This window comes from Trichosurus vulpecula, chromosome 9 (genome assembly GCF_011100635.1).
Source record: "Trichosurus vulpecula isolate mTriVul1 chromosome 9, mTriVul1.pri, whole genome shotgun sequence".
NCBI lineage: Eukaryota > Metazoa > Chordata > Mammalia > Diprotodontia > Phalangeridae > Trichosurus > Trichosurus vulpecula.
Genome location: NC_050581.1, coordinates 178,077,570 through 178,098,634, shown reverse-complemented (window position 1 = coordinate 178,098,634; position 21,065 = coordinate 178,077,570). Strand labels below are relative to the sequence as shown.

The 21,065-nt window shown below is 41.5% G+C and overlaps 1 pseudogene; it reads left to right on the top strand.

Moving 5' to 3' along the window:
• The first annotated feature begins 294 nt into the window (after window positions 1-294).
• LOC118832304 lies at window positions 295-1,072 on the top strand (annotated as a pseudogene).
• The last annotated feature ends 19,993 nt before the right edge of the window (window positions 1,073-21,065 follow it).

Here is a 21,065-nt window from a genome sequence, read left to right as displayed (position 1 = left end):
CATTTTTTTTTGCCATTTTTATTTAGATCATCATCATAATGAAACGAAGCTGGTCACAGTTAAGTTCCAAGAAGGCATGGTTCTTCCTTCTAAAGCCTTCATATGAGAAGGCATTAAAAATCTGTGGAGGGCAGGCCGTTGTGCCCTTGATCTGTGAGCATTGTGGATCCAGTTGGGGTACTTCACAGAAGTGGAATGGGAAGTGGGGAGAGCTACTGCGTGGTAGCCAGTGCCTGGGAGCAGTTGGTGAATTGGTGACTGGGGGTGGGGTGGGGTTCACGAAATGGTGCCAAGATGTTAGAGAGAAAAGTCTTAAATAAATGCTATCCACCAGATTTTGATCCATCAAAAATCCCTAAACTCAAGCTGCCCAAAGATCAGCAATATGTTATGAGATTGATGGCCCCACTCAACATGAGAAGTAAGATTGCAAGTATATTTATAAAGACAAGAAAGTTAATTTCCAGAAGGATACAGTACAGAATGAGCTGTGTCTGGGACTCCCAGTTTTGTTTTGTTTTTTTTCGCTTCTGTATCAAGTGTACCTGTTGTGTAACTGAAATCACCTTCAAAACAGACCCTGAAAATACAGATTATACCATGGATTATACCAGGGTCCAAGCTGGAGAGGGATGTCCTGGAGAACCTGAAGTTGTCAAAGGAGCTCAACCAGTACCAGAATAAGGTGGACTTTGGAGTGATTTTACAGCAGCACCCAATGTCTGAGGAGAAGTGCCAGTGAGAGGAGAAGGACCAAAAAGAGATGGAGGCCATGATGGAACAGGCCAGGAGACAGTGACTGGCTCCAATCAACAGCCAAACTTTGCACCTTCCCAGCTGCCCATTCAGGCCAACCTCACTGCCATCATAGATGAGGTCCCACAGCTAAAAAGGCAGAAATTGGAGAACTCAGAGCAGAGTATGAGTGCACTGGGGAACAAAACTGGTGGGTTTGGTTGTGGCAAAGGGGACAGTTCCCCCAAGACTTTGCCTCAGCATTGGGCATGTGGTTTTGCCCTTGCCAAGCACAGTCATACCTCAGAGTTTGAAGGAGGCAGATACATTGGACTGAATAACCAATGCCTGATCCCTGAGCCAGACAGTGAAGATTGCAGCAACAGCAGCGGAAGCATCTGCCCCTCCCCTTGGATGTAGGCCCCGGCCAAGTGGGTCCTGACCGTGAAGCCAGGCTGCACTGAGTTTATTTCTTTGTTCCATGAGCTCAGCAATGTGAAGAGGAGGATTGGGGTGGGAACCCCGCTTCCACAGGCTCTGTCTAGTGATCTTAATGTGCTTTCCTCACTTCTTAGCTGCCCAGGAGCTGACTGCTACTCTTCTCCCTCCCCTCCCCTCCCCTTCTCTTCCCTCCATCTCCATAGGTCTCAGTAAGATTCAGTGTTGTGGCACACTCTTTCCTTTTTAGAGAGTGGCAACTGAGGACCTTGCCTAGGGCCCTCCATAACAGCAGGGATGGATCTCCAGAATATATTGGGACCCAACCCTGCTTTTTTTGGAGCTGTACTCCTCATGCTCATTAGGCCTAGGTGGCCAGAGGAGAATCACTGTAGGGGCAGAGAGTTACCTCTTTCCATCCCTAGAACTCCAGGGCCTTTTTCCCCCTGACAAGGCCGACATTCATTTATCTCTTTTGCTGGTATGTCGACCATCACATGCCACAGAGGATGGCACTTTTCATCAGTGCCCAGTGCTAACTTAGCATGTGTGGTAGGTTTGTCTTCCCCAAGCCCTACACCAAGATTATCTGACGATACTTGAACCTTTGGGAATTGAATATAGGATATATGGTGCCATGTCACTACAGGCCCCTTCTATCTCCTTCCTCAGACCTAAGCACCAAATGGGGGCAGATTCCAGAGTCAATATTGCTGCTATTGGGGAGATCAGGGCAACCCAGAGGTCCCTCCCCTCCACCCTCGTGCCAGCTCCACCTGATTTTTATCTATAAGTCATTATCTTAAACCAAATAAAGGAGACCAAATGGACTAAAAATTTTTTTGAGAAGTATTCCAAGTGGAAATTCACTGGCTTAGAAAAAAAACCTAGCAAAAATATTTTTTTTTTTGCCATGATGAAGCCAAAAGAAATAAGCATTCTACTTGTCAGGATTTTCAGAAGATGGCACCTGAATGGATTTTGGCAACTGAGGCTGCCTCCAGAATGAGCTGGTTGCTATTATTTGGATTACATCAGAGAGAGAGAATGTTGATTGCAGGGAAACATACCTGGTTACAATTTATTAATGCCAAAACAGGAGATACAGAGAAGACATGTACTAGCCCAGGACATAGCCATTGTATCTTTTTTTGGCTGGTGTTGTTTTGATTTTTAAGTTCAATTTTTTTTTTTAGTTAACAAAAACTTATTTTCTCTCCCTCCCAACTCCTCCTCCATGGAGGAAAAAAAAACCCTTCTGCTAAATATATCGTTCAACCAAATGATATGATACTTATAAAATACTTAGCACAATGCCTGGCACATAGTAGGTACTTAATGCTTATTCCTTTCCATTCCCGCTTAACCAAATAAGGATCGTCATACAAAACAAACTCCAATATTGGCTGTGTACCAAAAATCTGTCTCATACTGCACCCCAAGTCCACCACTTCTCTATCAGCTGGTGGGTAGTCTGCTTCCCTATTGGTCCTTAGGGATGCAGGTTTCTTTTGACTCCATCCAGATCATGCCACTGCACCCATGAGACCACACCAGTAGCTGGTCTGTTTGGCTAATACTGCACCCTGGTCTAAGTGACTCCTGAATGATGGTGCTTGGAGGTGGGGACAGGGTTCAACTCTGGGAGACAATAGGACCTGGCAGCCTTAACAATATAGAGTAAGCATAGCCTCGTCATGAGTAAGCCAGGTAAGATACACACAGGGATGTTACAATTCCTTGGATGCTCAGTGCTTGCACACTCGAAGGGCTTCTGTTTTTTTGGCTGTTTTTTGAGGGGTGGGAAATAGAAGGGGTGGAAGGAAAGAAGATGCCTAGTCCAAGAAGACTGCCTTAGGAATTTAACCTTTTTCCTTAATCCTCTTTGGAAATAGATAATAGTGGTACTGCTGGGTCAAAGGGTATAGGCGGTTTAATAACTCTTTGGACATAATTCCATATTGCTCTCCACCATGTCACCAACAGTGAATCAGTGTCCCAATTTTTCTACATCCCCATCAACATTTGTCACTTTGCCCTTGAATCATTTTAGCCAATCTGATAGGTGTAAAATGATATCTCAAGGTAGTTTTAATTTGCATTTCTCTAATCAACAATTATTTAGAACATTTTTCATATGACTATGAATTGTTTTCATTTCTTCTTTAGAAAACTGCCTGTTCATGTGCTTTAACTATTTATCAATTGGGGAATGACTCATATTCTTATATATTTGACAAAGTTCTTTATGTACCTAAGATGAGACCTTTATCTGAGAAACTGTCTATAAAGTGCCCCCACAATTTTCTGCTTTCCTTCTGATCTTAGCTACATTTGTTTTATTTCTACAAACTCTTTTAAATTTAATGTAATCAAAATTATCCACTTTATGCCCAACTTTGTTCTCTCTCTTTTGTTTATTAGTAAATTGCCTATTCGTAAGTCTGATAAGTAATATATTCCATGTTCTTCTAATTTTCTTCTAATTTCTCCTTACATCTACGTCATATATCCATTTTGACCTTTTCTTGGTAAATGGTATAAAATATTGGGATTTGCAGGGATGCCCATCAAGCAGGCAATGGCTAAACAAGTTGTGGTATAGGATTGTGATAGAATACTACTGTACTGTAAGAAATGATGAGCCCAAAGATCTTAGAAAGACATGGTTAGACTTGGACAAAATAATGAAGAGTGAAATGAGCAGAACCAAGAGAACACTGTATACAGTAATAATGGTATTGTTTTAAGAATGACTTTGAGGGAATAAGTCATTTGGACTAGTATAAACACCTAAAGTAACTATAAAGGACATATGAAGAAAGACGCTATCTACATGCAGGGAAAGAACTGATAAATAGAAGTATAGATAGAATAATTATATATATGTGTGTGTATATATGTATGTATGTGAGTATATATATATAGTATATGTGTATATATAAATATATATAATATATAAAACATATATATGTATATATATATACATATATATATATATATATATATATATATATATATATATATATACACCCATTTCTGTCTAATGGTAACCATCTCTGGGGTGGGAAGAAAAAAAATTTTTAAAAAGGAATTTACTCTTAATGCAATTTCTTCGTTTAACCAAGTTACATAGATGTTACAAGAATGAATATGTGTGTATACATACATACACATATATACATATATATCACATATATACATTCAGAATTGTAATTATACTAAGAGCTAGCACTTATGTAGCATTTTAAAGTTTGCTAAGCATTTTAAAAATATTATTTCATTTTGTCCTCGTAACAGCCTTGGGGGGTAGATGCCACTGTTATATTTTACAAATGAGGAGAGAGAGAGAGAGAGAGAGAGAGAGAGAGAGAGAGAGAGAGAGAGAGAGAGAGAGAGAGAGAGAGGGAGAGAGAGAGAGAGATTTTTTTCCAGGGGCACACAGATACTATGAGTCTAAGACCAGATTTGGACTCAAATCTTCCTGACCCCAGGCCCAGAACTCTATCCACCAGGCCCAAACTGTGTTCACCCTTACATGTAAAAATAATTCTACTGACCCAGTCCCACCAATAAAGCATATACTAGTTTTGAGTTGCAGAAGACAGCATGGATTAGGATTGAGGAGACGTGGGCAAAGCACTTAACCTCTCTGAGACTCAACTTCTTAATCTGTAAAGTGGGGAGGTTGGGCACAGCCCCTTTCTAGGCCTTTCTGGGTCTAACAGTCTCTGATTTACCATGTTTACATGGGAAGACTTGGACCTGGCTTGAAATTCTTCTGATGCTTTACTACCTGTGTATTCTTTAGTAAATTCCTTCTTCTGTCTGTGTCTCCATTCCTTCGACTGCAAAATGAGGGACTGCACTAAATGACCTTTGCAGTCCTCTCTAGCTCTAGAATCCTTCTATATTTGTATTAGGCCTGCTCCAATTCCAACTCCCACTTCCACCAGTACTACTGACTTTGAACCCTCGAACCCTCTCTCACCTTCCTCCTTCTCCCTCCCTCTGATACAATTTAAAAATATGTATAAACCAGCAAATAAACCCCCCTTTTACCAAGTGCGTTTCCAGAGAAATATCTGGTCATCAATGATTAACTAAAGCTTTGGTTACATGATACACATCAGCCATTGTTACTCGTAGAGGTCTGTTGTCTCCCTTTATTTTCGTTGTTATAGTCATTGTATCTATCGTTCTTTTGACTTGGCTTTCCTTAAATTTACTTCCCACAAGGCTTCTCATGTTTCTTTAAATTCTTCCTATTTGTCGTGCATTATGGGGCAATAATATTCCATTACATTTGTGTGCCATAATTTCTTCGTCTTACTGATGGATTTGTTTCTAACTTTTTCGTAAACCATACATAATGCTGTTATGTGCATTTCTGCACATTTGCTCCTTTTTTCTTGTTAATAACTTTTTTTTGAGAGATAGTCTCAATTATAGGATCTCAGAGCCAACAGATATGAATATTACTTCCCTTGGGTCATCCAAAATTGTATGCACAGCAGTTATATCAACTTACAGTGCAGCCAGCAGTGAACTGGTCTCCCTATTTTACCATGGTTTTTCAGACAATGAGATTTCCCAGTTTTTTTTGCCTCTTTTTTGGCTAGATGGGTAACATCTTTGGGGTGTTTTAGATTGAATTGCTTTTGAACATTTTTTTCAAGTGGTGATTTAAAACCTTTATTCTTTTCAAAACTGGTGTATCCTTTGACCACTAGTCTACTATGATGTACCTCCTCACACCTATCAGATTGGCCAATATGACAGAAAAGGAATATGTTTAATGTTGGAGAAGATGTGGGAAGATTGGGGCACTAATGCATTGTTGGTGGAATTGTGAACTGATCCAACCATTCTGGAGCACACTTTGGAGCTATACCCAAAGGCAATCAAAATGTGTACCCTTTGATCCAACAATACCACTACTAGGTCTATAAAGAGATCATAAAAAAGGAAAGGAACCTGCATGAACAAAAAAAATATAGCAGCTCTTTTTGTGGTGGCAATAAATTGGAAATTGAGGGAATGCCCTTCAGTTGGGGAATGGCTGAACAAGTTGTGGTATATGAACATAATGGAATACTATTGTGCTATAAGAAATGATGAGCAGGGGGACTTCAGAAAAACCTGGAAAGACTTATATGAACTGATGCTGACTGAAGTGAGCAGAACCAGGAGAACACTGTACACAGTAAAAGCAACATTATATGATGACCAACTTTGATAGACTTAGCTCTTCTCAGCAATGCAATGATTCAAGACAATTCCAAAAGATTCATGATGGAAAATGCCATCCACATCCAGAGAAAGGACTATGGCTTCAATGAAGATTGGTGCATGTTATTTTCACTTTTTTTCCTTTCTTATGGTTTTTTCCCTTTTGTTCTGTTTCTTTTTTCACAACATGACTGATGCAGAAATATGTTTAACATGATTGCGGATGTGTAACCTATTTCAGATTGCTTTTCATTTGGAACTCAAAATCTTATAAAAATGATTGTTGACAAGTATCTTTACATGTAACTGGAAAAATAAAATATTTACAAAAAAGGAGTATATGCTTTGTCCATTCTCTTTCAATCTTGTGCTAGGGTATTATCAGAGATGTGTAATGCAAAGATTATTTTCCCAAACTATACCATTTCTTTTTATTCTAGGTATAATGATTCTTTTAAAGCTTTCAATTTTTATGTAACGTAGATTTCTCTTTTTGCAATCTTTTCTAACCCATGTCTAGTTATATTTTTACTCTCCCTATAAATGTAAATAATAAAACTTATTCTACTCTTATTTTTAGTTGTGTGACTTTTTATATTTGTGTTATTTATCTATTTGGGATTTATTGTCATGTAAGGTATAAGGAAGCAGCTAGGTGGCACAGTGGGTAGAGTGCTGCACCTGGAGTCTGGAATACTCATCTTCATGAGTTCAAATTCAGCCTCAGACACTTGCTAGCCGTGTGGCCCTGGGCAAGTCACATAGCCCTGTTTGCCTCAAGTTCCTCATCTTTAAAATGAGCTGGGGAAGGAAATGGCAAACCACTCTAGTGTCTTTGCCAAGAAAACCCCCAATGGGATCAAGAAGAGTTGGGCATGACTGAAACAACTGAACAAAATATATCCGGGATCTCATTGCTGTGGACCCTTACTCCCGCAGTACACATTGCAACCCATCCATGCCCTGTCATCATATATCCCCATCTTCCACAGAGGGCCCACCCAACAAACTCGGAGCCTTCCTTTGGAATTCTTGATGTCACCAGTATTGTTGCCCTACATGGGTTGTCTACTATTCTTCATTTTTGCTATCATGTTCCATCCCTCTGGTTCCATCTGCTTTTCTCTTTCATGAATCTCCAACACCACTTTTTGGTTCACAATTTGTTGTTGCAAGGTGGCATAGTGGATAGAGTGCTAGGGTTGGAGACAAGACATTCTGAGTTAAAATCCTGTATTCACTGCATATTAGCTCGGGGCACATCAGCATTATCTAACTGCTCTGTGCCTCAGTTTTCTCATATGTAGAATGAGGTGGAGTGCTGTAGTTGGCTTCCGAGGTCCTTTCCATCTTGGAATCTGTGATCCTCTGTTATGCTATGGCCTGCTCATACCTACCCAATGTCTTGCTCTTAAGAAATCTTTGTCAAATTAAATTGAAGGAAGGAATCAAACCTTTTATATAAAAAACACTTGATAAGAGATGAGAAATGGGCATTTGGCCCATAAAGTCATGGCATCACTGAATTTTGGAGTTGGAAGGAACCTCAGAGGCTGCCTCATCTATCTGATTCCCTCTGAGCCAATCGGTCTGATAAGAGTCATCCACGTTTTCTTAAAGACTGTAAATGAGTGAGACCCCCACCTCCCTCCAGTCTCAAGGCCGTCTAATCCACTTGGGCCCAGGGCTCATTGCAAGGAAGTTTTTTATAACATCAAGTCTAAATTTGTGTCTCTGGGACTTCCACCTATTGTGTCCAGTTCTACCCCCTGGAGCCAAACCGACTCAGTCTAGTTCCTTTTTTTTTTTTAAGTTATGGCACTTCAACTACCTGAAGAAAACTCTCTTGACCTCAGCGAAACATTCCCAATGCCTTCAGCTAATCCTCAGAAGTCTTTCATGGTTGTTCACTTCTGAACATTCTCCTGAAATGGTACTTGCTGGAGTCAAAAACAGGCTTTTCTTTTATTCCACAAATGACATCATGGGTAGAAAGCTGGCCCCAGAGCCAGAGAGCCCTGGGTTTAAATCCTGGTCCTGCCACATACTAGCTGTGTGACCTTGGCCAAGTCACCTCTCAGTGTCCCAGGTGACCTACTAAGAATCTAAGTTACAGAGAAGATTCCAGACAAAACTAGGAGTTAGAAAACAAAGCAAAACAGGTAGAGCCTTCTTAGACTCTGGTAGCAGTTCAGATGTTCATAAAATTATCAAGCTGGAAGGGACCTGGATGTCACCTAGTACAACCCACTTATTTTTAATGATAGCCATAATTTACATAGCATTTTAAGGCTGGCAAAGTATTATTATCCCCATCTTACAAATGAGAAAACTGAGGCAGATGGAAGTTAAGCGATTTGCCCAGGTTCACACAGCTGGTAAGTCCCTAAGGCTCGATTTGAACTTAGGTCTTCTGACTCCAGGTGGGGGGTGTGTGAGAGCCTGCTCAGCTGGGCTTCCGAGAGCCACTGATGGTTAAATTTACATCCCCAAAATACTCCCAGTCGGGGCTGGCTTTATGGATCATCTAGACTTAAGAAAGGATAGCTGGGTGATGTCATTGATAGAGTGCCAGCTCTAGACTTTTTATATTTATCTATTTGGAATTTATTTTAATCTAAGGTGTAGGAGGGTGCATGGGATAGAGCACCAAGTGTGGAGTCAGGAAGACTTATCTCCCTGAGTTCAAATTTGGCCTCAGATACTTACTTGCTATGTGACCTTGGGCAAGTCACTTAACCCTGTTTGCCTCACTTCCCTCATCTATAAAATGAGCTGGAGAAGGAAATGACAAACCACTGTAGCATCTTTGCCAAGAAAACTCCAAATAGGACCAAGAAGAGTCAGACTTGACAGAAACAACAACAAAAAACTTAAGAAGATGATGGAGAAAATATTAATAACACACATTAAGCTTCAAAGTGTATCAGTGCTTCCTTTTTTTTTTCAGAGAGATGGTTGTTAAATATTTACTACCACACCACTGCTCGGAGAACAACCCTATCTGCTGCTACAATCTAGCTGCTTCTGGTGCATAGAGGGAAGAAGTCAAGACTGGGACTGGGAGGAAGCCGAGCTTACCTTGAGCAGCTCAGCACCCAGGTGAGACATTTTCATTCTTCCCCTGGAGCGACCAAAGAGTCCTCATCTCTCTGCTTTATCTCCCTTGGCTGTTCTCATGCTGGGCTGTGGATGTGGCCCCGTTGTCTTTTGGCTCCTTTTCCTAAAGCCAGGCCTTTGAGAAGGTAATTACACTTTATGTTAAGAAGCATTTAATTATATCTCCCCTTAAATCCATGACTATAACCGTGCATTATATGAGGTGTAGAAAGGAGGGGAAAAAAAGGAGGTCAGGCATGTGGAATCCTGAGTGCCTATTATGCCCAATGGTTATTTTGGAAGGGATTATAAAGCACAATTGGAAGTCGATTTAGGGAACATGTGAAATGCATGACTGTAAGTGTTTACATCTTTCAGTGGTGCACTTTTTAAGGCTATGCACATTATATGCATGAAATTATAGGGCTTTCTTCTGAAGGCTTTTTAATTCAGCAAAGCAGAAACAGAATTAGCAGTATTCCTGGTTTGGGGCAGTGCTGTTACTAAGATAGAGAAGCCTGGGTTTTGCACCAGGGCACTCACATTTTGAGGGCACTGGTAGCCTTTACTGTCCTAAAGCAGGGTAAAAACAGCTGAGTTCAATTCCTAGTTAATAGAACACACTCATTCCTCAACCCATCTTTTTAGACTATGTTATCTCCTTTAAGAAGGAAATTAAGCAGCATCCCCTGCATGAAGATTTTCTTGATCCCAACTACCTGTCTTTCCTGCCCCAATCCCTTTGCTTCCAATTGCGTTTCTATTTTGCCTGTCTTTCCCTTTTCCCCTCCCCTCCTCTTTCCTCCTCTCCCCTTCCCTCCCTTCTCCTCCCCTCTCCTCTCTTTTCTCCTCTCTTCTCCCTCTCCTTCCCCTCTCCTCCCTTTCTTTCCCTCTCTCATTTCTCTTTCTCCCCTTCTCTTTCTCTCTCCCCCTTTTGTCTTTGTCTCCCTTTCTCAATCTCTCAGTATCTCTCATCTCTCCTGAAAGAATGAATGAATTACTTACCACATGTCAAGCACTGTGCTACAGATAGAATATATATACATGTATGTACATATGTGTATATATATGTATATACAGTTCTTGCTCTCAGTTTACTTATCTGTAGAATGGGGAGGGGGGTGGTAGACTACTGGGTGGCCTCTGAAGTCGCTTCCAGCCCCAGATCTGTGCTCACAATTTAAGTAGTTTCCATCCCAATTGTAGGAGGTAACATACTTAGAAGGGAGAAGTCACAGAATAAACGACAAGACCCTGAGCTCCTTAGTTATGTAAACTCCTTAAGGGCAGGGACTCTGTAACTTCTGTCTTTCAGCTCCAGTTCTGGCACAGTACCTGGAGTCCACAGTCAGCCCTTAATAAATGCTTGTTGATTGACTCAAACAGGAGCCTCCTAGATCTGGTACTTCCTCCACATGTTGCCCTCACCCCCATGGGAACCTCTTTTCCTTTGCTACATTTTGGGCTGCTGGCAGTGGGAGAAAGTGCTCTCCCCTCAAAATACGGACTCCATTTTCATTTTCAGATGTGCCCTCCCACCCCTTGAATTTCTAATGCTTATTCCCACCAGCTGCCCATTCTTTCTGAAAGCGCAGTTTGGGGGTCATTGTTTAACATTGATTTATCTTTCCACATGTGTACCACAGCCTTTCTATTTCTGAAATCTGGTCACATTTCATTTTCTGGATGCATGAATCATATTCGTTTTTTAATGGAGCAGAGAAAAAATACTCTTACCCATCTAAAAATGGTTCTCACTGACTGAGTTCATTTGAACCATGTTGGGGGCATAAAAGCTGCCCCGCTTGTGAGCTGTTGTGGGGCACAAAAGACGAGAGTGCGTAAGAAGGTGGTTTGAATGGTGGGAGATGCTGCTGAAGGGTAAGATGTCATTCTTCCTGATTCTCAAGGACATGTGCTCAGGAGTCAGGCAACCTGCTTCTGATGCTTGGGCAAGTCACTTCACATTGATGGGACTCAGTTTCCTCATCCATAAAATGGGGGAGTTGGACCAGAGGACCCATGAGGTCTAGCAGTTTTTGTGAATGATCCAGTGATCCAAGGTAGTTTTTAAAAATTTGCTCAGAACAGAAAAGGACGTGCCATTGGGAATGGCTCTGTCTGTCTCCCATGTCTGTCTTCCTTTTTATCTGTTTCAGAAATTTTATCAGACGCAGTCTGAAATAACTGCAGTTTAAGTCAGAACCCAGGAGATGGAGAGTTCAGTGAGGAGGGACCCCATCACTTCTGCTAGTCTCTCTATGTGAAGAAAGACCTCTTCTCAGGCTTAGACTAGACAAGAAACAATTTTAATTGAATTTATTTTAAGTGACTTTTCCACATCCCTTAAAATATCTGTAATCAAAACCACTGAAAATACCATAAAAAGGGCACAACCTCTAAATCTAGGAGGGACCTCAAGAAGCTGTCTAACCCAACTGCCTTGTTTTACAGTGGAGGAAACTGAGGCCCATGAAGAGGGAAGTGACTTACGCAAGGTCTCACAGTTAGTAAATGTCAGAGGTCCTATTTGAACCCACCTCCTCTGACTCCTGAGCTAGGCTTCCTTCTGGTTGAATGAGGGCCAAACCATAGAGGGAGGGCAGCTTCCTAACACTCATCTATTGGCCTCATGTTAATGCCACTAACTTTGCTTTTTAAAAATATGATTTGTAGTAAACCACATTAATAACAAATTAATTACATTTATTTTTGCAACTATTTGCATTTAGATAACTGGAATTCATTCCATAAAACATCATCTCGGCTTATCTTTCGCTCCCTTGAGGTCTCTGTTGGGAAATTTGGTCTCTTTCACAGCAGCACTTAGCGAGTACTCTGTCCTTTGGTTCTCATTTTTCTCCTCTGCATTATTTTATAAATAATAAATAAATTAATTTCCAAGTTTCCTTATATTCCTCATTCTTCTTCACAGAATCACATCATACAAATGTATCATAATTACACAGTTCCCTTATTGTTGAACACTTAGGTCATTTTCAGTTTTTTTAAATTACAAATAATACTGTTGTTAACATCTTCAAGGAAGTCTCTCTCTCTCCTCTTCTCCCTTCCTCTCCCCTCCCCTTCCCTTTCTCTCCCCTTCCTTCCCCTCCTTTCTCTTCCCCTCCTTTCCTCTCCCTTCCCTTCCCTTTTCTTCCTTTCTCCTCCCTTCCTTTCCTCTCCTCTGTCTCATCCAGGCTTCCATACCATTCTGCCCAATACTTCTTTTGTACTTCTCCATTCTATTTTGTCTCCCCTTAATTAAAAGGTAAGCTCCTTGAGGGCAAGGGCTATCTTGCTTGCTTGTATTTGTATACCTAGTACTTATAGTGCCTGGCACATAGTAAGCCTTTAATAAAGGCTTCATCTGTCTCTGTATCTCTATCTGTCTATCTACTCATCTGTCCTATTCATCTATCTCCTTTATCTATCTATTCTATTTATCTATCCATACATCCATCTATGTCTGTCCATCTATCTATCATTTATGTAGCTCTTATCTATACCTATTACTATCATTTCTATAAGTATCTATCATCTATCTATCTGTCTGTCTATCTATCTATTTATCTATCTCTTATCTATACCTATTATTATCATTTCTATATCTCTTTATCTGCCATCTAACTATCTCTCTATCTCTATTTCCTTTCAACAGTTCCAGGATAACTCTCATCTTAACTCTACCACATGAGTCTTCCTAACCCACAGCTGTAGCTGCACCACTCCCCTATTTGGAAACTCTCAGTGGCTCCCACTATATGCTGAACAAAGGCCAAGCTCATTTGCCAAGGCTTTGCTCACACTGCTCCTTAAGTTTGGCGGTCTTGCCTGCCCATCCCTGCCTCCTGAAATCCTACCCATCCATCAAAGCCCAGCTCAAATGCCACTGGCTCCATGAAGTGTATTCTGATCCCTGTGATTGCAAGCGATCTCTCCCTCTGATGAACTCTGGGAGGGCTTGGCTCCTAGCTCACCTCTGCCCTTATGTTCAGCCTGGTTTAGGTTCATATCTTCTTTCCTCCTATAGATTTAAACTCTGAGGGTTTTTTGCCTGTGTATCTTTCTTGGTACCTAGCCTGGTTCCTATACGGGGTAGGTATGCAATAAACATCCTTGTCATTGAGTTTTCACAAAATAATAGCTTGTCCCAACAACAGAATCTGTGCTGATAGTTTGTGAGAGGAAATCCTGAAGGGATGGTTATTCTATATGGATGTCACTACCAACACACACATTTATAGTGTGCCTAGTTAGGCCAGGCACCAGGCTGCATTATGGAAGGACTACAGACATAAAAGTGCTTTGTAAACTTCAAGAGGAGTACAGCCCACGAGAACCATGATTGATGGAAGACTAGCATACCAGACCTGTAGTCAAGAAGATCTTGGCTTGAATCCTGCCTCTGACACTCCCAAGCTGTGTGGCCCTAGGTGAGTTACTTTACCTCTCCGTGTGCCTGAGTAACTCTCTAAGATCTGCAAGAGGCTATCACAGATTTTTCTGGAAGGAGCTTCCTCAGAGAGCACACTAGGCCAATGAAACCCCAATTTAAAAACAACCACAGCAGCAACAATAACAAACAGTGACTGCCCTCAAGGAGATTACAATTGAGTATAGAAACGTACACCAGTCCCCAGTTTCTAGTGGCCCTTGTGTTGATTTTCTATTTTCTATATGTATACATGTTGTCTCCCCAACAGAGTGTAAGCACCCTGGGGGCAAGGACTATTCCCCTTTTGTCTCTGTATCCCCAGTGCCTGGCATGGTACTTGGCATACAGCAGATGCTTACCAAATGTTTGCTGACAGACTACTTGATTGATTGCCATCAAAGAAGATACATTGCTTCAGACAATATTAATAAATCATTAACAGGAAGTACAAAGGCTTCTGTCTAAGGTTGTCTCCTACCCAATGAAAACAGATAACATTTTCCACAAGAGAGGGAATGTTTGTAAGACCACCAGGGTTACTCAGCCGTGGAGCAAAGCCCGAAGTGGATCTGAACACTCCTCAGGATGCCATAGGCTGCTGTTAGGAAGTAGCCCCGTCACTTGGAAACTTTTGCATGGCAGAGGACCACAGGAATATAAAGGGAATTTCCCAAATGTGGCTCCGAGATGCTGTAGAGATTTATTTTTCTAGCAACAAAAATAGTCACTTCTATTCGAAGTCCTAAGGGTAATTATAGCTTCACAACGATTCTTAGTCTGGCCAGTATCCGCAGCTGTGACTCCAGCTGGGTCCCACGTCATCACTGCTGCTTGCCTACCTTCAGACCAGTGAATTCCCTTCAGTTTGCACGCAGAGCACACCATTGTTTCCTGTGAGGGTCCCTGGAAGGGAGCGTTGCATGCTGGGAATACTCACTTGAGGATAAAAGCAAAAGACGAGCAAGCCATTGGTAAGAAGAAGAAGAAGAAGCTTTCTTAGCAGCAGGAAAGAAAACAGAAGGATGTTCTTAATGACTTCTTTCTTCCATGTTGGTGTTTATTTCCAAGCTACTGGATGTGCCTGAGTGGTGCAGCCTGTGGGATTGGTCTCTTACCTTGATGTCCCACAGAGATTTGGTTTTTCGTTCTGTTCAGAACCAGAGCTTGAAGTCATGCTTGCTTTTGACTTTGAACCAAGTTGCATCAAGACTTTTTTAGAACTGTCTCGACTTAGGGGCTGGCGGCTTCCTTCACTGCATTTCCTGGGTTGGGGATAGATTACAAAGGTCACATGAGCAGCAGGAAATACTAGACCCAAAGCTCATTAGGAGTCACTTCATCAACTTAGGTTTGTTTTCCTCATCTGGAAAAGAAGGGGGCTGGGCTATATGATCTCTGAGCTCCCTGCCAGCTCTGGAGCTACAGTCCCGTGATCTTATTGAATTAATTGCCTGGGACATAGTAAGTGCTTAATAAATGCTCTGGCATGGTAGCACCACTATTTACATTATAGTCATAGACAAGAAGTCCTTTCTTTTAATTTCATCCACTTCATGCTGCTCTCTTATTTAGAATGGGTGGCTCATTAGACAGGCTGCTAGATTTAGTGAGACAGTCTAGGTTCAAATCTGGCCCTGCTCCTTACTAGCTGTGCGATCTTGGAAAAGTTCCTTAATACCTCTGGGCCTCAGTATCCCCATTAATAAGATGAGGGAGTTAAATTAGATGACCTCCAAGGTTCTGTCTGTCTCTAAAGCTATTACTCTCCTCTCTTCAGATCAAACTGATTCTTCAAGGACAGAAATATAACTTGGGATTTTTGTAACTGGGATAAGTATCATAAACCATGGCTGGACATGTAGCTGGATATATCCACTCATTTGAGTGAGCGGTGGAAGGCAGAGAGTCTAGGCACTGGCCACTACTGGAGAGTGGAGCATTGTGGGAAGGAGGAAAAGTATGGGAGGGGAAGAAGGGATGAGTTTCACCGCAGGACACCAAGTGGCAGATTCCTATTTTAACTAAGTTACCTAAGGACTGAAAATACTGTCAACACCTTCTAAATGTGGTGCCCTTTAAAATAGGCACCCCAGTTGCTGTGCCCTAGTTACAACTCTGACCAAGGGCCATCTTTCATGATTGAGCTTGACGCCAAAGCCAGCTCTCTTTCCCACTGTCCTGCATTTCCTCATTTCTTTTAAAAATCCCCATGCTAAACAACTAACATCATTAGCCATTCTCTTTGTGGTGAATGCTCTAAGGGCAGGACCCATTATTATGTGAATCATAAGCATAGCACCATAGGGTACCATAGTGAGAGCCTTGGAAAAAGCCGAGAATTCTTCGGCCACTTGCTATCTGAGTGACCTTAGGTAGTTAGGTCATAACCTCTCTGAGGTACAGCATCTATATCTATAAAAATGAAGGGAGTGAGTGAGACCAGGGATTCTTAAACTTTTGGGGATGGCTTTCGAAGCCTACAGACCCCTTCTTAGAATTGTGTTTTTGTTTTAAACATTCATAATTGAAGGAAATGATAAATTTCAGTTTGAGGACTTCCCATCCAAATTTACTGGACAAAGACTCCAAAGTCTCTTGCAGCTTATTTCTTTTATTCTTGTGTGCAAAGATTGTTTACTTTATCTGTCTTTGTATCTGTCACCAATGCCTAGCATGGTGTGTTGCCCGTGAGAAAAACTTTATAAATGCTAACTGGATGGGATTGAATGAATATCTATGCCATGCAAAGGATGTAAGATGAATCCAAAGAAACTTCCTTCTGGTGGGTACCATTTGGGTAATTGGATATGGTTCCAAACTTGGCCTTGGTGGCATGACAAGCCATCCTCAAATATTTCAAAAGCCATCCCACGGAAGAGAGAACTAGACTCCTTCTGTTGGACTCTAGAAGGCAGAGTCAGAAGCAATGTGTGAAAAGATGCCAGGTTTGGCTTAATGTAAGGAAAAACTTCTAACAATGAAGGTACCCCAAAGTGGAATGAGCTGCCACTAGAGTCCTCCTCACTTACAGTCTTCAGGCAAAGGCTAGCTGAGGGCCAGCTGAACATCTTATCTGGGACTTAGACCAGTAGGTTCTCAAGTTACTTCCATTTTGACGTTCTGTGACTCTGTGGGTATTTGGTAGCCAAATGCCATCCAAATGCCACCCATCTAGGAACTGTAGAAATTGAGCAGAATCTCTTTAGGAGATTAACCAAGGAACCAAAGAGCAGAGACCACATTCTTATTTTCTAAGTTCTCATTTAATTCTTTCCTTTTTTAGAAGTCATATAATTGGACTTTTTTTAATAAGGGAAAACGACATGAGAATCTGAAGGTACTGGGAATGTTTAATCTGGAGAAGAGAAGATGTGGAGAGTGGTGATGATGAGAGATGTCTTCAAGTAAATGGAAGAAGAATTGGACTTGGTCTGTTTGGCCTCAGAGGGTAGATCTGGGAACAATGGGTGGAAGCTGCTAAGAGGTCAGTTTTAGCTTAAGGTAAAGAAGACTCTTTGTACCAGTGAGAGCTAACCCCAAAGCGTAATGGGCAGCTTCAGGGAAGAGACGCTGACAAAATTGGGCTGTTTTGTCAAGGGAATCCTTTTGGGGGGTTGGGTTGGGCTGGATGGTCTAGCTCGGAAACCCACTGAGGTTTTTAAGCACAACTTTATTTTAATTGCATGAGAGGTTAAGCAGCAAGAGCAAGAAAGGAATGATGTGCACAGATGGAAGAAGAGTTGGGGGAGAGCAGAAGAAAATATTTTCAGGTCCTTGGTAGGAACATTTAAGGAATTCTTGTTCGTGTTCTTGCTCATTCATGTCTCGCTCTTCGTGACCACTGTGGGGTTTTATTTATTTATTCATTTATCTATCTATTTAATTTTTTTCCTTTTGTGATTTTCTTGGCACAGATGCTAGAGTGGTTTGCCATTTCCTTTTCCAGCTCATTTTACAGATGAGGAAACTGAGGCCAACAGGGTTAAATGACTTGGCCAGGGTCACGTAACTATTAAGTGTTTGAGGCTGAATTTAAACTCAGGAAGTGGTGTCTTCCAGACTCCAGGCCTAGCACTCTACCCACTGCTCCACCTAGCTGCCTAACATTCATATAGAGAATGTTAAGCCAGGAGAAGAGAAAATTCTAGTCTTCAAGCTCTGGGGTCATCTCCCCTGGGAACCAAAGAGAAGGTAATGAGATCAAATAACAGCAGGAGGATTTTCAATTTGATTTAGGGAAGTTCTTGATAACAGGGCTGGCTAAACAATAGACCTGGTTACTCAGGGAGGATCCTTCCCCCCTCCATCAAAATAGGGTTATACTGTTGACCTGGTCTAAAGTTCTCACCCTCCCCACCAGAGGCCCTGGCAAGCCCTCCCTTTATCAAGTTCAGAAATTCTATGTAGTGAATCTGGCAAATCTTTGAAAAGACCATGCTTAGAGCAACTACATCTACCCAAGAGTGGTATGCCTCTCCTTAGCTAAAGAGCAACTTGGGCATTCTTCTCCTGCTTAGTATTTCAGTCGTAATAAAGACAGAGTTCTGCAGCATGAGTGACAGAAGGAGGATGGAAGTTTTGAGGATTATGAAGCTCTCAAGTGTTGATACTATGGGTCAGACTAGCAGGGGTGGGGAACCGCAGCCTCGAGTCCATGAATTGTCCTCTCGGTCCTCAAGTGTGGCCCTTTGACTGTATCCAAATTTCACAGACCTTGTTCGCAGAACAAGTTAAAGAAAGGGCCATACTTGAGGACCTAGAGGGCCACATGTGGCCTCAAGGCCAGAGTTTCCCCCACCCTGGTTAGAGTATCATGGCTGCAAGGAGCTCTAAGGGGCTTGTCCAAGGTATTCTCAAGAGGGCTCCAGTCAGAGGGGTATGGCATAGGTGACACTCAAGTGGTCATGTGATGCTGAAGCATTGATACTTTAATGAAGGACTGAAATGTGAAGACTGTTCTGTGAAGTTTGGAAGCATTGGTGCCAGAAGTACAGACACGGTAGAGCTATTAGTGGAAGTCATGATGCTGTATGAAAGGGGGAAGCCTTAGTGCCAGAAAATTCATTGAAGTGATGCTCAGGACCTAAGGATGGATGTTACATACAATACTGAAGTATTAATGCTATAATAAGGGCTAAAACATCAGTAGTATGGCGAGTACTGAAACTCCAGCACACACAGGAGGATTATTCCTTCTGGAAATATTGAGATATTTGGATGCTGTATGCAGCACCTAAGTATTGATTCTCTATGAAGTGCTGAAGTGTTAATACCACTGCAAGTACTGGAGTATGAATACTGCTGAAAGTATTGCAGTATTAATGTTCTTCGAAGCACTGAAATATTGATTCTTCATGAAGTACTGATGTATTAATACTGCAAGAAGAATTGGAATATTAATACTACTAGTAGTGTTGAAGTATTAATACTGGTAGAAATGTTGAGATGCTAATATTATTAGAAATTAATGTCATTAGAACTAGTACAGTGTTAATATTATATTCAGGACTGAATCATTAGTTCTCTATGAAGTACTGAGATATTGATACTCCTAGGAGTACTAATGTTATTAGATGTAGTAGGGCATTAATACTACTAGACTACTGAAGTATTAATGCCCCTGGAACTATTGAAGTATTAATAATTCTCTTCAGTACTGAATCATTAGTTCTATATGAAGTACTAAAAAAATATTGATACTCCTAGGAGTATTAATGTTATTAGATGTAGTAAGGCATTAATACTACTAGAACCACTGGAAGTATTGAAGTATTAACATTATATTCAGTACTGAAGTATTAATTCTATATTAAGTACTGAGATATGATTCTCCTGAAGTATTAGAGTATGAGCATTGGCGTATTCATACTATGAGAAGCTTTGTGCTATTAATAGTATCCTCATGATGAGGTATTACTTGTATATGACATAATGAGGTTTTGATGCTATGTATACATATACAATAATACATAATAATACAAAGCAATGATACGCTTGCATTCTGTGTCCTTTGGATACTACCATGGTCTCCTCCATAATTGATGTAGGGTACAGGGGAGGATTGAGTGAGAAGAGCCCCAAGCCCTGGGGCTGGCCGCCAGCCCATTGTGCCCTTCCTGCCCTCCTCTCAATGCTTCCTGGTAGTCACACAGCCATGTTAGTGGAATGTTTTTGGAAGCCGGTGGCCATTTTGGAAGCATGACTTGATCTTTAAAAACTGCTCTGTTGTTTTATTAATAAACACAAACTGGAGGCCTGGCCCATAATGCAAAAGCCGAGCCAAAGGAAATGTCCTCATCTCACCTCATGTTCACAGCCTCCTGGCCCAGTTTTTCTGTACTACCCACAAACCTCTTTCCTAGGTACCCACAGTGAGTGCTGCATTGTATAGATCACTTTTACAGCTGGGGAAACTGAGGCACAGATCAGTAGAATTCCCTTGACCCAGAGTCCTGGCTAGGAAGCCGCAGAGCTGGGAGTTCATCTCCATTGTTCTGACCCCCATTCCCACACTCTTCATTCCTGATGGCGCCTCTCTGGGCTCCATGGTCTGACATAGGTGTGACTCTAAGACAAGGTTATCCCTTGCCCTCAGCTTAAACCAAAGTACCAAGGCCTGGATTGGGGAAGAGTATAATGGCAACAAAATCCTGCGTAACAGGACTGACTTGTATGTAGTGTGGCCTTCAATTTAATTCAACAAGCATTTATTAAGCACCTTCCGTGTGTAAAGAACAGTGATAGGTACTGGGATAAAAAGAAAAACAAGGTTGAAGTCTGTGAGAATGTGAGCATCTTGACTTAATGCTTGAGAGATGCTTATATTCTCTTTGGGGAAACAACACGTATACAATTAAAGTAAATGTAAAGTAGTTGGGAGGGCTGGAAAGCACAATGGTGAGGATGGTGGCAACTGATAGAGGTGGCCTTTGTGTTGAGGCTTGTAGAGATTCTAATAGAGGGGAGGAAGGAGTGCACGGAGAGTGGAGGGAACAGTGTATACAAAAGCACAGAGGTGGGAGATCTTTTAAGAGGAATAGCAAGTAGACTTGTTTGTCAGAATGAAGAGTGCACCAGAGAGAATAATGTTCAATAACCCTAGAAAGGTAGGCCAGAACCGGAA